Source organism: Pinus tabuliformis, chromosome 8 (assembly GCF_031772625.1).
Source record: "Pinus tabuliformis cultivar Carrire ecotype Pingquan chromosome 8, CPIR1, whole genome shotgun sequence".
NCBI classification, from domain to species: domain Eukaryota; kingdom Viridiplantae; phylum Streptophyta; class Pinopsida; order Pinales; family Pinaceae; genus Pinus; species Pinus tabuliformis.
In genome coordinates this window covers 1,734,645,611-1,734,663,501 of record NC_142294.1, presented here as the reverse complement: position 1 = coordinate 1,734,663,501, position 17,891 = coordinate 1,734,645,611, and positions in this window count along the sequence as shown.

The following is a 17,891-nucleotide window of genomic DNA, read 5'->3' as shown; positions in this document are numbered from 1 at the left end:
TTGGAGCTCAACCCTTTCGTCTTGAGACAATATTCAGTTTAGTCTCATTCTTGTATCGTGTCTGGGGATTTGCAGACTCGATAAAGACTGGGGACTGTTACCCTTACTTGGAATATTTCTCTTCTGAGACTATTGCTTGTTCTACTCTCTTGGGCCAGGCTAGAGGTTGGTTTATAGGAGTTACAAATCTCTTAGAGCCAGTGGCCATTCAGTTGGATCGTCTCCCTCCTTTCCAATATTCCTTGGATGCTCCTTGTCACCTTTTACCTATTAGACAAGAGTTGAACAAGATCATCAGGGAGGACATCTACAAGTAGTTCATCTAGGTCACCTAGGTCAATCCTTTGGGAAACTTGCACCTAAAGATGACCTTCTATGTTGAGCACTTCTTGGAGTTGAGAGACGAGCTCATTATTCGACCCCAGTATACGTTTCACCATTGGATGCATGCTCTTTGCATTCCTCTAGGCCAGTTCAAAATAGGTTCTCATAGACCTCGGGTAGAGACAGACCATCAGAGTGATAGACCAAACAAAATCTGTCAGGTATGTGATTTATCCGAAGTAGAGACCGAGGTGCACTTCATTTTTGGATGCCCTATATACTATAAGATTAGAGGAAGGTTCCATTGCTTGTTTAGAGACTCTCATACCCTCACAGACTTTTTCAGGTATCTCGATTAGAGATGTTTGGCCCTATATATGCAGGAGGCTCTCAGGTTTCGTGCGCATATTCTTCAGCCTCCCATCAAACCAAACCCCACACAAAGGATTAGGATATTTTTTAGGGTACTACCTTCAGAGAAGGGCACAAAGAAAATGATTCATACCGTTTCATATCTAGACTCTAGACTAGTGAGGATCTGTGGGACCTCACCCCGCCACACGAGACCTCAACAACTAAACCATCTCAGATCCATCCCTAGGAGATGAACTAGGTCCTCCAGACCTCAACAATGCACAAACTCCCCCAAACAACGAGTTAGTGGACAATCTGCACCTCCCATTGACCCTTCATCAGGCCAACAAACTTTGTGGAATTTTTTTCAGTGCTCTTCAGTCAGTCTCGGATGTTAGGAGAGATGGGTCTGATCCTCTTCATCAGGGCATTCCATACATTGTATCTTTTATGTTCCTGCATTGTACCTTTTATATTCATGCATTGTATTTTTTATAGGAGACCATTTGGTTCTCCCGCATTTTATGGACATCATTGTACTCAACAGTCCCTTTGACCTACTTTGTGGTCATTAGTTGGAAACAGATATAATTATTTTATCTTGTTTCATCTTATACTTGGAAAAATCTGCATATATGGCGTATGACCATTTATATTAGTTAATCCTCCACTTAGATAATTATGTGGTAGCATGTGTTTGATCTATGAAAAGGGTCACGACTAGCTCCACATGCTTCACTGATAGCCTTCCACTTCACTGTCATCGTGTAATCTCGTTGATCCAACGGGTAAAGAGAATTAGGGTTCAAAAGGTTTAGCGAATTCATTCTTTCATCCTGGGATTTCATTCAACGACCCTCCCGCCCTTTCTCTACTCAACAACGCATTTGTGCTTTTGTCTCGCCATGTCTCTTTCTACAATGTTTTTAGGAAAAAGGATTCTCCTTATATTTGTTCCTGGATCTATTCGGCTTCTTTTTTGACATCTATTTGGCCCTATGGGTGGGAATCGCACCAGAGTTCGAATCACTGCCTATTACACGAATAAGATAACACGACTTGTTTTTTTATAGTCTTCTTACTTCATCTTATCAGTTCCTTGGGCATTACACGAATAAGGTAACACGACTTGTTTTTTTATAGTCTTCTTACTTCATCTTATCAGTTCCTTGGGCATTAACAACTTTGTGCTTTCTTCTTGCAGGTGGCTTTCTTATACGTCTGGTGTGTAATATATCACTCAACCCTTCTTCTTCTATCGTTAAAACAAATAAAAAACTTCTTCTTCTATCCTATACAATTACAGCCAATGATAAAGGCAAGACCAAAGGATTATAGGATTATAATCAGATTTCTCACTGAGAGGCCGAACAACAAACAACGGAGTTAAAAACGGAATCAATTGAAGAGGAACCATTCGTTTTGGTAGAGACACCATTCGTTTCCAAAAAAAACCCAGTTGATTTTCTATGTCCACAAATGATTTTTCCTTATATATTCCTTCAAAATATTTGAATGCTTCCTTTTCGATATCCCCTATACTAAAAACCTTACCCCTGGTTTCAGATTCTATTTTCCAGATCGTATTAGTGCTTCACCTCTGTGTGGTGAACTTCTTGGAAAATTTAGTATTCTTGTCCCCACTGGTTATCCAAATGGAGCGACTTTTTAACCGCCATGTTTCTTCTTGAATATTTAGAATATGACTCTTTTTAAATTCTAGTTCCTTTATCAAAGACATATGCAATTGATTTGGGATCACTAGATTCATTCGATTATGAATATGTTCCATTTCCTCCTCTATATCCACGAAATCCTTTCTCATTTTTATTTTTTTCTCTTGCTCACAAATACAGATCAACTTCTTGAGTCTGAGCATTTATTCCATAACCAGAGTCATCCCAGATTTTCCTTGTATGTGCTCATAAGACATCTAAGATTCACAGTCAAGTTTACAAAAATATGTATCTTCCAGCCATGTTCCATTGAACTTGAAAGGTAAGCCCTTCCACGGCTTGTCCCCCATCCACTGTAATATAATAGGCACATGGTTTGACAATTTTGAGTGTGAAACCCATGAACGAACATGACCAAGAATTTCCAGAATATTTTCATGCACCATGAACTTGTCCAACTTTTCACTGATATATTCTGATCCCACACATCCACTGCACCAAGTAGGTGTAAGGGGGAAAGGCTTGACATCCACCAGATAATTTTCAGTGGATAAATACCAAAAATAATTCCTCATAGAATCAAATCTACATCGGGATCCCTAACATTCCTCCCTAGATACAGTGAGATTAAAATCCCCAACCATAACCAAGGACCCAATTTCAGTATCCCGCATTCATCCATCCTCTACAAGAATTCCAGCCTATTCTAGTATGAAGAATACATATTAAGAAAATGGATACAACAAGAGTATCCTTTAACATAGCCATATAATAGTATGTCTGCAAAAAAATTGTAAGTCTTTAGATTTACCCATATGGGATCCGACAATGCAACCAACCTCCCGGACAATCCATTAGAATTAGTGGCAACAAGACACCAACCCAGACATATGGACAAAAATTATGTTTTTTCCCTATTCACCGAAGCCATTGATTCTTGGATTAAAACAATATTTGGATTCACAAATTTGATTAAATGAAGAATGGATAAAATTCTTAGAGGCATCCTCAAGCTCCCTAAGATCCCATGAAATAATATTCATGGGGAACAATGGATGTGATCGCAAGGCCCCTCTAAGGCCCCGAGTGGATTCAAAGTCAATAATGGGAACCTCGCATAATTCCTCATCCCCACTGTATGCCAGAGATTTAGTTGTTGATTTTTTGCTTTCATATGACAACTCCCTTTACCCCCACGTTTTCGAGTAGTATCATTCATAGCAGATAGAGGACTAATGGTAGGGTTCGAAGAAGTACCAAGTCCATAAAAGGATTCATCATCAGAAAGTCAATGTCACTACCAATGGAGTCCCAGGGAGAATATCTGAATTGAGAATGCCTATTGGGACAAGAATTATCCACCAAAATCGACTCACACGGGTCATCAAAAGTCTCAAAATTTTGGTTGCATAGGAGATAAATGCCCCATAATTGAGGATGGAGGGAAAGGCCAGGCCCTTGGTCGGGTGGATCGATAGATATGGGCAAACTAGTAGGAACATATACCACATCAGAGTCATGGGATAAACGTCGATCCCTAGACTCTCGCTCGATCAACAAATTATGGAAACTAGAAGGACAATTGTCCATCTCCTCACAAGCACCATCAAATGAAGAGCGATAAATAGTAGACGAAGGGGGATATAGGGGTTTATCACCTAAAGGTGAAATAGGTTGCGGGGAAGAAATGTTACTTGGAGAAGAAGCCCCACGTCTTCATTAGTCGATGTCACCACCAGAATCCTCTGCAAAAGCCCCTTTGGTAAATATACAACTTTCTTCTTATATCTTAGTGGGAATCTCACCCTATCATGATCCGTGGGATGATATATTAGACAACCCGTGTGATGACAGATCAGACAAAGGAAAGGAGTCCCCTAGAAATCAATATGTTGTCTATAATTGTACTCCACAACAACTCAATGTCAGCCGGAAGTCCAGCAGAAAAATTAATTTCCATAAGGACCCATGCAACACGTTTATCCATAGCATCCAGAGTTTTTGGGTCCAAATATATAAACTTGCCAATTACATTCCCAATCGTTGTAATTTATTTTTTTGTCCATAACTCGAACAAAAACCTAGGTAATTTCACCCATATCAGGTGTTTGCGAGGAACCTCCATGAAAGGATTAAATCCACCATACCAACGGTGCAGTTGCAAGAAGCTTCTGCCATTAACCCAAGGAGATTTGAGGACGTGATCAACGTCATTTGATTGTAAGAAATGAACCTCAAACCACTTACTCATCAGGACACTGATCTTAGGATTATATTTAAGGATATGTTCCCAGTGTTTTTTAACCCACTCCTGCATTGTGGAGCCGTCCATTTCTACAAATTCACAGTACCCAACAAGGGCTCTCTTCGGAAGACTAGCTACACGGTCCCAAATAACGTCCTGACCAAAACGTAACTGAGTAGTTTGTGAATTGGTTTTTACATCCTTTACATTTCTTCTTCTTTGCGCATTGCCACGATCATCATGAAAATCCTCCTGAGTGTCTATCAAATGCAACACAGATCCAAACGATTGAATTTCCACCATTTTTTTCTCATAATGTGACTGTGTGCCCCTCACAAATTGATCCACCGGGACTGTACTAGCATACGAAAACTCAACTGCTATGGTGGCTATGATGACTTCCTTTAGATCTGGGAATCGGGTCGCTAGATACATTTGACCCATTGGTCTCAGATAATTTTTTTTTTGGTTTTGCAGATATTTCAGAAAGCTTTAGAAGTGACATTTGAGTCAAGCAAGGTTGCTCTTTTATCTCCTACTTTTTTTGGTTTATATATTGATAAATTGGAAGAGTGGCTAAATCTGCAAGGTGGGGATGGTGTTCGGTTGGGGGAGTTTGTGATAAAGATTCTTTTATATGTTGATGACCTTGTATTGATTTCTAAATCGGCCCAGGGATTGCAGATGCACCTATATGCCCTTGAGCATTTTTGTAAAGCAGTGGGGATGCAAGTCAATACCAACAAGACCAAAATAATGATTTTCTCAAATAAAAAGAAGCAGAGCCAACATATGTTCTTCTTTGAAGGCAACATTCTTGAAGAAGTAAATGAATACAAGTACCTCGAGATTGATTTCAACAACAAGCTTAATTGGGAGCACTGCAGAAAGAAGAGAATTTTAGGAGGGTGGAAAGCATTATATGCTCTTCAAAACAGATGTAGAGAGGCAGAGTTATGGGATTGGAAAACAATTAAAGTGCTTTTTGGGCTCCTAGTTTGTCTAGTGATATTATATGGGTGTGAATTGTGGGCAGACAACATTCCTGTCTCAAAATGGAAGCAAATTGAGAAAATCCAAAAACGCTTGACCATGAGCAAGTTTAAAATAAAAAGTTAGGTTTCTTATGAGATAGTGTTCAGTGAAACAGGAGAAAATCCATTGAAGCAATTCCTATGGTGCATCTCATAATTTATCTTCAGATAATTGAGCAAATGGGAGAAGGTAGATGTCCTAAAGTTATCTTCAATGAAAGAATGAGTGAAATAAAGAAATCATGGATGAGACAAGACAAAAACTGGATGAAAAAATGGAATATTTACATCAATGTATGTCCACAGATAACAAGGATTTGAAGAATTATGTTATGGAGAAGTTTCGTAAGCATATATGGGGAAAAGAGTTGGGTAGAAAGAAGAAGTACTATGTTCAAGAATTCAACCCACGTGTGATCTCCAACAAAAAGAGTACATTGGAGCTAGCATTCCATGGAGAGAAAAGTTTCTTATTGCTCAATTAAGAACTAACCCACATCAATTACGATGTGAAATAGGTTGGTGGAAAAGACCTAAAGAAGCTTGGGAAGAGCGGGTGTGTACTTTTTGCACGTTTAGGGTAGTGGAATCTGAAAAGCATTTCATTTTGCAATGTGATGCTTTTATAGACATCATAAACAATTACAATAGTATGTTAACATCGGTTCCTTGGCATTGTCTTTTCAGTGAGGGGACTGTTAGAAGGTTGGGTCATCTCATCATTAATTTGAATACTAAGAGGATTGAATTGCAAAAGGCAAAAAGCAGGGAAGCTACTGGTCCCATAGACTATAGCTAGTTTGGTGGACGTTAAAATTTCATTCATTCATTCAATAGATTATATTTAGTTTTGTGGACGTTAAAATTTCATTTCAACAACTGCCATAGAAGAAAGCAAGGTGTATGATAGATCACCCTTGTGGTACAATTCAGACGAAATTAAAAAATACCAAGAGATTTATTGTTCAAGCAAGACATAAAAAGGAAGATTTCAATTCCCACACAAATATGAAGAAAATATAAATATATCCACCACCCCACTAGTTAGTACTGAGCTATTAAATATCCATTCTACATATGCTATTAAGTATTCATTGTACAATATGGTCTATAATAGCAATACCCAGGGTGAGATCTCGCCGCAACCAATATATATTGTGCTATTGATCCATTAATGTGTGGGGGCTATATATGCCCACTGCTAGATAATATACTTGCTTAAATCCAAGGGTGGGCATATACAACCCCTATGCATTAATGGATCAATAACACAATATATATTGGCAGTCAGATCTCGCAAAGGGAGTGATTAATAATGTCACATTTATAGCCCACTTACATTAGAGCATTATGACAATGTTCACCAACCTTTAAGAATTTGAAATTATCATTATTGCGCCTAAACCAAATATTCCCTCATATTATGCTGTTCCAAAAATTAGCCATGAATCAGAGAGAGATGCAAATCTCTTTCACTTACCTTATCACAACGCTCTTATCAAGAACTCAACAGAATCCCAACAAAAATATACACCTTGTATCCTATCGTGTATATTCTTCAAAATCAATATTAAGACATACAAGAAAATTAGATGTGAAATTATTCCTTAAAATAAACCACCCAAAAAGAATTAACCCTCTTATATCATAATTCATATATCTAAACAAAAAGAAGAAGAGAGAAGTCCAGCAACTATTCCTCTAAACGAAGAAACAACCATTATCATCAATCGGTCACGACCGATGTAGAAATACCACTAAGAAAAATATGAGAAATACTTTATACGCAACCATGCCTATCTTTAATTAACATGAGATGGTACAAATTGACATTAAAATAACCATAATTGAAATCACTGGTTCCAATTGATGTTGAAACCATCCGTTATAAAAATAATTATTTAGATGTGTTATTTAAGTATATTTATCTTTTGATTATTTGTTTGGATGATAATTTACTTAATTATGACGATGATGATTTTAATGATGTTGAGGGAAATGGTGATGAATACGATGACGAGGAGGAATACTAAAACAATGATAAATGATAATGACAATGTTAGATATATTTTCTCCAGTATATCTATAAAGCAATTGTCTATAATGAGATTTTTTGAAAGTTTTTTTGGTGGGTTTTTCCGGTCAAAATCCGGCAGCAATTTATTGGAATCGCAAGTTTGATAGCTAGTTTCTGCACAATCAAAGTGTCCCAGGGGTTTTTCAGGGTGCTGAATCCAAATATGCAATTAAAAAACCATTTTAACTGCAAAAAATCAAGATTTAACCTCAATTTCTTCCGCTGAATTCCGTCACTGAAATCTCCAAAAAGTCGCATTATAGACAACTCCTATCTATAAATAGATTGTGATATACATGTTACCAAATCACAATTAATATTATTATTTGATCTCATTTCGTTATTGATTCGAATTAAATTCAGTTTGAAGTGAAAGAATACAATATTGCAAAGATAACATAATATACATTATTGAAGGAAAAGTATCACAAGTGGCAACCAAATTCTCTTAATGTATTTAATGGTGAAAAAACATTACAATCCACATAACAATACAAAGTGGTTATAATGGTGGGAGTTTATTAGAATATATGTGACATCTATGCTCATTTCCCAAAGTTCATAACAAGTTGTTAAAAATACCGTTTATAAATATAATTTCCAAAACTTTAAGATCCAAAAATCCTAATCCTAAGAGTTAACGTGGAGAAATAAATGTGATCCTTAGAGAACCTATTTAGCATGTGATATGAAATTCATTTTAAGCATTATTTTGACCATTATAAAGCTTTTTGTAAGATCTATCTGTGTAAGTCCATTATGGACGACCAACCCATCAAAATCACCAAAATGCATGGGAAGGCCCAAAAGATGGGTTGAAAATTAAGGATTTGTAAAATAATGATTAATTTGACCAAGTTTAAACTCATTTTTAAGATGGTAAAATACTTGAGTGGCCACATGGATCAATCATTCCCCCTTGGAAATAAATGGTACCCATAGGTGAAGTTCTTGCACTAGATTAGTGAATCTGGTTCCTAGTAAACTACTCCCTAGTGAAGTTGTCACCTTTTTTTGGCATCTCTATAAAGTTGTATGTTTTGTTGGGGGTGTTCTTAATCTTGGTGTCCATGATCTAGTCCACTATATGTGAACTTTGTAGGGACCAAATGCTCTAGCAACTTCAAGGTGTCCAACTAAAGTGGAAAGTATGGTTAAAATAGCTCCACATTGAAGCTTAGGTCTAAGTCAAGGAAGGGTTGAGGATTCAATTCAAAATGATTCTCACCCACAACCTCTGTGATAGTGTAAGGTCCATATTGGAGTGGTTTGAGCTTCCTATGGGGACATGTTATTTACTCCTTTTGCAAGTGCAACCATACCTTTTCACCAACTTGAAAATCATTATTGATTATGTCATTGCTTGTTATTGGCAAGATTTTTTTTCTTGCAAAATATCATCAACTTGTTGTTATATTTCTTGGATTACTCAACAACTTTTGCTACTTTTTTTCCTCATTTTAAATGTGGTATGACTCTTTAATGTTGATATAGTGGGTAGACCTACAAAAATTTGGGGTTGATGAAAGGAACCTCGTAAACACCTAAAAATGGACATGGGAAATATAACTTTGAAATGTGAAATCCTTTCTTTCTAATTACATATTTAGTGAATACATATGGAAATGCATGATATGATATATTTATCAATGTCTTTCCTAAGATTTAGCTAGTAGAAGTACTTTTGTAGGACTGCCACTGTATTAGTTACAAAATGCTTAGCCACTTGATTGTGGTGTGCCTCTCAAGTCATCTTCTCATTCTTAAAGGAATTCAAAGATGGCCCAAATGGAACAAGTGTCCATCCTAGAGGTGAAATCCTGAAACTTATTTACATGTGACCAATTGCTGGCATATCATATTGAAGTCATAATTTTGTTTTTCATATAGTTGAGGTCATTTGAAAGTCTTGTTTACACAATATTGAGGACTATGTTCGGTGCCACAATCATAGGTCAACTGAGGTAGTCTATGACTCAATTATGCTTCCCTTCTTATATTTGATGTTTAGCAAGGAGGATTTCACCTTGTTGACCAATATCTTATTACATTAATTCATAAATAGGCTTTTAAATATGTAAAAAATTAAGTCTATATATTGTAGGTATTTTGTGAGGGGGAGGTGGGGGGATGGAGGATAAAGGGGAGTTTATACCTATTGAGGGTTATATAAGGGGTATATAATAAAAATGACGTATATTTAGTAAAAATAGGAAATCTTTTATTGAGAAGATGTATTGGGAGGGCATTTAAAAAAATGATTTTGTGAGGTATTTATCAATATTGAGTGAAAACGATGGTTTTTCTAAATATCCCTTGAATGCATGTGTTATGTCATAGGTTCACTGAGTGAAGGCCTTATGATGTTTAGGTGGAATTGTTGAAGGTATGTGGACCAATTTTAATGGCAATCATTCTACAATTTGCTTTGTATTGACATAAATTATAGGGACACATTGTCAGTATGGATTTAACCAATCCATTCCCCATAGTATAAATTTCGACAATTAACCAACTAATAATGGAAAAAATCTACTTGTAACAGGTGGGGTATCTAAATACCATGTTGAAGAGTGCCTTCGTATGATAGGCTTCTAAATCTCCACACTATGTGAGGAATACAAAAATGATATAAACTAAGTTGTCTAAATTTTGGATAGTTGTTTTATATTAGTCACAATTAGGACTAGCACCATGTAGAGGAAAGATTTATTTTTCTAGAATGATTTCTACTATGCCTTGAATGATATGAGACAACCTCATTGTGAACCTATGTAAATGTTAGAGAGTCCCAAGAAGCTACAAAGCTCCATTCGTGCCTTTGGGGCTAACAAATCATAGATGGCTTAGATCTTGGTTGGATCCACATGCACACCATGTGCATCCATGATGTACACCATATATTGAATTCTCTAGTTGTCATATGATCACTTCTCTAGATTGGTCTCTATCTTGTGTTTGTGCAAGGAACTCAATAATTCTTGAATGTGCTTCATATGATTTTCTTAGGTTCTGCTAAATATGAGGATGTTGTTTATATACACAACCACAAAGGAATTGGTGAATGGGTGTATTATAATATTTCCCATAATCCTCATGAACATTGTTGGTGCATTAGTCATGCTTAACAACATGACCTACCATTTGAAGGGACCTTCCTTAGATTCAAAGGTTATCTTGCACACACTAGTTGACTTGATTAACACTTGGTGATATTGCAACTTAAGATCATGTTGTTGAAAAGCTTGGCACTTTTGCATTAATGAAGTAGATTGTCAATCCAAAGTGCGAGTATTGATTCTTAACTATGGTTTTGTCCAAGGCTATGTGGTGAACACAAAGTCTCCATGTCCCTTCTCTCTTCTTTTACAAAATGACATGGTTCATGTAGGGTGAGGAGCTTGGTTGAATGTAGCATGCTTTCTATATCAATTTTACATCTTACATTTGATATCCTCATTCTATAGAAGAAAGCATCTATATACAAGGCCATTGGGTATATGGGGACTTGATGTCAAAACAATTGCATGATTTTCTTGGAAGTGTAAGGATACTACTATAGCTAAGGTGAACATGTTCTTGTATTCTTCCACCATTTAATTTGGCTATCTATATTCCATAGAGGGATCCCTTGTAAATGCCTTATTAATTAAGGTGATTTTATTTTTCTTTTCTATTATTTCATGAAGAGGCATGAACTGTCCCATCCCAAGAGATCATCTTCCTACACTACTTTTTAGTTACCAAAAATACTTTGGTAGTTATGACTACCTCTATTGTCTTGTAGAATTGGTCTCCAAAGGTGATAATGACATTATGAATACTAGATTTTTTATTGACCTATTTTCTTCTATTACCCTAACTAGGCTTGATCCATCATCATTCTTCAATACTCCTCCAAAACATCCATATTTCTCTTTTCCATTTGAATATTCTATACTTAGTCACATTTTCAAAACCTTGTGCAAAACATCTCACCCTAAACAAGAACCCCACATTTTGTAGACTTTTTGACCCATAATACTCTTACACTTAGATGATTTATATTTGTGTGCAGAATATGCTCCACCCCCTTTTCTTTGCAAAACCATTGATCTGCACACTTCCTAATCCTTTGCACTCTCGTTTATGCAAATACGAATGTTTTGCACTATAGTATCACTTATTCTTATAAAATTGGTTTATCCCCTTATAAGGCATGCTTAGTGAAATTCACGAAGATACCCATTTTACTCCTTTAAGGCTAATTCAAAGCTTATTTAAGAAATCCCAATCCTTTAAGGTAAAATGTGGCAATATGACATTATTTGAATCAAATCTTCCATATTTCTATAAAGGACATGCACTTGATTATTAACTCCCAATTATGATTCTCACATGCCTCAATGAAGGAGGCATGCAATAAAGGGATGTTTTAGTAAATGATATTCATGAATTGAGTTTTTGAACAACTATGAACTCTTTAATACAACACCATCCCTTCCACATATATCAAATTGTCTTGAAGAAATCAAGCAATATGGTGAGTAAATGAAATGAGGAGTTTTATGGGGATACAACAAATTCACTTGCCCAACATGATAAACACTTGAATTAGTTGATGGTGTGTTAGAGGTATTTGAATTTGACACTTAAACGATAAAATTTGGATCATTAGTGTTGTGAATGCTAGATGTGTTCCTAACGTCTTCCATTTAAGAGAACTTGTTTCCTAGTGTGCTCGCCTCTTTGGTTCCAAGGTCAAAACCATTAGAGTTTAGATTTAAGGAAAGAACCCGATAATTTTGACTCCAAAATATTTTAGGAGAATATGAAGGTTATCAATGCCCATTAATGCAACTTAAGTTGTTTGAAGTAGATTCTTTCCTCGATTCTTAGGGCAGGGGTGTGAATGTTCTCAAGGAATTAATGGTTCAATCAACGCACATGCCAAAAACATTTCATCCACTTATATATGTGTGTGAGAAGATCCTTACATATATTTTTATTTGTTGTTCACACATATAATGGGACAAGATTCAATGTCCCATATACCCAAGCCAATTTTATATATTCTGTATTTTTCTTTCAAGAAGGAGACTATCATTGATTGGGAATAGGTAATTTATAATGAGATTTCCTTTCAATTGGCTAATTATTTGAAGAATCAAAGATTATTTATGACAAATTATTTGGTACTAGTAATAGTTTATTGTAATTTTTTCAATGGCTTACCTTTGAAAAGTAATGTGAACCTTGAGACAAAACCAATACACTTTTGGTATCACACTTAATTGAGGCATAAAACACATTTTCAATTTTTCCACATGTAAGATAATTTTCTTAGGAAATTTAAACATATATCAACTATATTTAAACCATAATGATTGACTAAACAAGCACAAGATTCTTGAAGGGAAAATGGGTATATGTGCAAGAAGAGAGTTATACATACATAATAATTTATGGGTTTTAAGGAAGTCCCCTATTAATTCTTGTGTTTACTTGATAAGTATTGGATCACTATATTTTTTTCCATCCATATCGATGCTTTTAGAGTGGAAAAAGTGGAGGAATCGTTTCACATGACCATTTCTATGGTGGGACCCAGATTGGCAAATTAGGGTCCAAAACCTTCTTGGAGCATTTTTAGGCATCAAATAGCAATTTTTGGGGGTAAAACTTAGTCACTTTAGTGCAACACATTTTTTTCCTATTATATACATAGATAACTTTCCAACAACGCAATAATGCCTAAATCAGAGTCTGTCCACAAAAGGTATGTCACTTGGAATTTGGATTTCCTGTTTTGGCCACCATAATTTGAGAGGATGGCATATCATCCCCCATTATTCATATAAAAGGGATTAAACATATGATATTTATGAAGAAGACTATAGAAGGGTCCATATTATAACTCTAGTTAAGAGTTGAAGGAGTCAAGCTTAACCACTAGTAGGTTATAAGACTGTGTTATAATTAGACCACTAAGAGGAAAAGGGGTTCCATTCCTTTCGAGTACATTTTGTTCCATAGATGAAGAGAGTAACAAAGAGGGATAGGGAGAGAGAAAAAGAGATTATTTGTGCACTATAGTATCCCATTAGCCACAAGGCTTACTTCTTTATACTTGCAACCATTTTCTATTCAGCGAAAGAGAGTAGAGCAACCTCACCTTCCAATTGGATTTCCTCTCGGAAGAGTTTCCAAAGATATATATTGTGTCAATTGTGGTTTGTGAGTTTTTATTTCATTGTTCTTTATTTCTACATAATTATAATTTTCATGCATTCACAATAAACAACAAATTACATAACTAGAAATCTAAAGAGAAATAAACCCTCATAATGCATATTTTGGGTTTTTAAGTACAATTTATCAAATATGTTGTGACAAACTGTCCAATGGAATATCCATGGTCGTTTATGAGTCATATTGGTATTCGAGTAGGTTTGTTTAGGTATATTGTGAATATTTGCAGGGGATCTAGACTGTTTAAGCCAAAAGTCATAAAACCCCAGTCATGGCTGACAAATATGCGAATAACCCTCGTGATCCTACAGAGGAGAGGTTTTCATGGATGGAAGCACAAGTTACAGATATAAACCATAATGTGAATCTCCTCATGGTAGCCCTGCTCAATAATCTCGAGCTATTCAGAGAAGATGTGGGTTCTAATGTAGAGGTTTGATTAGAGGGGAGATATGGAGATCAATAATAAATAGAGAAGGAGGCAAAAAATGAACCCGAAAAACATCAACCCTGTTTGAGTGTCGTAAATCACTCACATTCTCTGTTAAAATTGGAAGAAAAAATGATATTAAGATGTATAAAGGTGATATCAATGTTTTACATCTAGATCACTAGTTGCAACAATTAAAATTTTATTTCAGTGTTCATCATATAGAGAAAGAACAAAATATTTCATTGGTGCAACTGAAATTAGAGAGCCATGTCCTATACTAGTGGGAAAGCCACATGGATACCTTGAGGTTGGAGGGAGATCATCTAGTAACTAAATTGGAGGACTTTAAAGCCCTCATAAAGTCACAATTTTACCCTATCGGGTATGTAGAGGACTAGTGGATCTAATGGCTCTACTTCAGGTAAAACTAGGGTCATAGTGTACAAGAGTACACCATAGAATTTAGAAAGATGACCATAATGTTTGGTATCTCCCCAAAGAAACTATATGTACTTATAAAGTATTTGGGAGTTCTACATAACCATTTGCAAAAAAAAGTGATGTTTTTCAAGCCATAATCGGTGGATGAGGCTTGTGTATAGACATAATACCTAGAGAACATAAGCCAGAAGAAAGGGAAACCAAGTAGATCAAAGAAAAAGGAGCACCATGATGCTTCTCGGGAGGGGGAAAAAGTGGAAATGGGGAAAGGATAAAAAGATGGTGGCCACAACACACTGGTGCAAAGATCCTAGTAACCACTGTAACCATTGTAAAATTGACGGTCATACATAGGAGAAGTGTTAGAAGTTTCATCTAGAGCTTAACCTGGAGAACAAAAAGAAATATAACAACAAGAAGAATTTCTTGGCCATTTATTCAAGCAACTAGGTTGAAAGAAACTTAGACGTGGATGAGAAGATTTCCTATACATAAATGCAAAAGGACACTAACCTCAATGTCCTTCAAAAATAGGAAGAGAATGGAAAGACTAGGATCCTCCATATAAAGATATATGTTAAAAGACAAAGATTTATGCTTTGTTTGAATTAGGATCATAGGTGAATCTCATTGTAGCAGAGTTGGTCAACGAATTGGGATTGGAATTTTGTGATCATCCAAGCCCATATCCATTGGGATGAGTAAATAAGGATGCAGAGATAAAGGTAACAAAACAAAGAAAAATTCAATTTTCTATCAATGTTATTTTATTGATGAAGTAGAACTAGATGTATTTCCCCTTGATGTATGTAGAGTGGTGTTTGGAGTTCCTCACATGTACATGTGGGATGAAATAATAATGTGGAGATCCAACTAGTAATTCCTTGTCAAGAATGGAAAACCATTCACCATCAACGTGTACAAAGGAAAGTTGAATATTTCGATGGTAAGTGCCAACCAACCTAAGAAACTGATCAATTATAACAAGTATGATTTACTATTTTTAAGAGAAAATTAGTTTACAAAAGAGTTAGTGAGAATAAAGACATCCTTATAGGGGTGTACTAAGAAAAAAAAGCAACAACTAGAAGGTTTGACACATGAATATAGGCATGTGTTCCAAGAGCCTAAATGGATACAACCCAAGAGGGAAGTGGAGCATGAGATCCAACTATTATCAAACTTCCCATTTCCAAACATTGAGCTATGCAGGAAATTTATTATAGAAGAAAGCGAGGTGAAGAAACAATTGCAATAGCTACAAGAATAGGGTGTCATTCGATCGAGTACATCACCATGTGGGTCACCCATCATTGTTGTGCTAAAGAATGATGGCAATTGGTGAATGTGTATAAATCATGGGGCATTGAACAAAATTACACTCAAGAGCAGGTACCCCCTTCCAAGAATAGATGATCTGTTGGATGTCACCAAATTCGAGTCAGAGAAGAAGATACCTTGAATATTTCCTTCAAAACCATACATGGTTTGTATGAGTAGTTAGTCATGCCATTTGTCCTATGCAATGCACCAATTGCTTTTATGATCCGAGTTGACTCAAATCCCGGATTTAACCAATATCTTTTGCTTTCGTGATGTGATTAGGATTTCATTTAAAATAGCATAAGTGAACATATATGCATGCTGTAAAGAAGAAGGATCATGACAATCATCAACAACATAAAACTCAAGATGTTGATAACGGAATTCGTCCAGGAGGGACTATGTCTCCGGGCCCCAGTGTCAAGATAGTGTAGGCTGCTGCATTAAGTGCTAGAAAGAGTGATGATGTACATGCATGTGTTTTCTCCATCATATAAGGAATATGCCCTCACGCAGGTGTGGCTCCAAGAGATGTTCCACTGCAGGAACTCTCATTCAAAAAAGACTCCTATCAGTATGACATAATTTCACATATGACAATAATGAGCATCTCGCCAACATGGAATCAAAGGAATATCAATTCAGACATACATGGCAACAACATGAGTATCCCATCAACATGATGACAAAGGGATCTCAATAACAACATGACAAGAAGTACATCTCACAGATGATTTCGCGTCACATCAAGCAGGAATCATGAAACAAGTAAGAAAACAAGATCCCACATCAAACATGAAACAAGGATCTGTGCAACACAATGCATCTCATAGCAAAAAGAAGTACATGAATATACTGCATATGCCTCACAACTTGGGGCCATCTGAAGAAAAAGACGTAAAACTGCTGAAGCTGGTCGTACCATCAATCTCGCGGCATCGAATCGCATGGAAATGACTGCTCGCACATGCACGCTGACCCCTGCACTCCACTTTGAAAAGTGACCGAAAAATAGAATGATCAAATGGAAAATCTGAATGCACCATTAGATTTGTGGCGTTGAATAGGGTAAAATAGATTGTCAAATTTATGAATTCTAACAAAGTGAGAATCCGGGGCTATAAGAATCTTTTAGATTCCTCAAAGATTCCCTCCTCTAGGTCATCTGAAAATCTGCTACTCATATCAAAATTCTGACTGCGCCATTAGGTTCTTGTCACTGAGAGGTGTAAGATCAACATAAAGTTTGTCCAATTTGGACACTGGCAAAATTTTGTCCCCCTGAAAATTTGGCTCAATCATGGTTTCCCCTGTGCTTTTCTAGGATCATGGTTCCACTTGCAAATCAATTAAAAAATATGTGTCTTGATTTCCGTGCCATGTTCTGTCTCCTGGAACTATGTCATGGTTTCATTCTCCCTTCCACACCTCTGTTCTCAAATCCACCGTTTGGTCCTTACCTCCTCCTTTTTGGCGCTACACTGAGATTGCGTTTATATGGTAGTTGGGTGGTTAACTTTACAAAGCTGTCACCTATGGTGTAATGGTTTCACCAATGGTTAGAGGCGGGGAGGTCAGGGATCAAATCCTGCCCCCTCCAAAATACATAGACGTTCATTTTTTATTGACATAACCATTATAACCTTAATACATAACCCATTAAATAGTGGTGCGAATTTTGGGTTAGTTACGTTGTATTAAATGCGGTTGGTTGTAATGTGTTTTGGCTTGTTATGTTAGATGGGGCCACCGC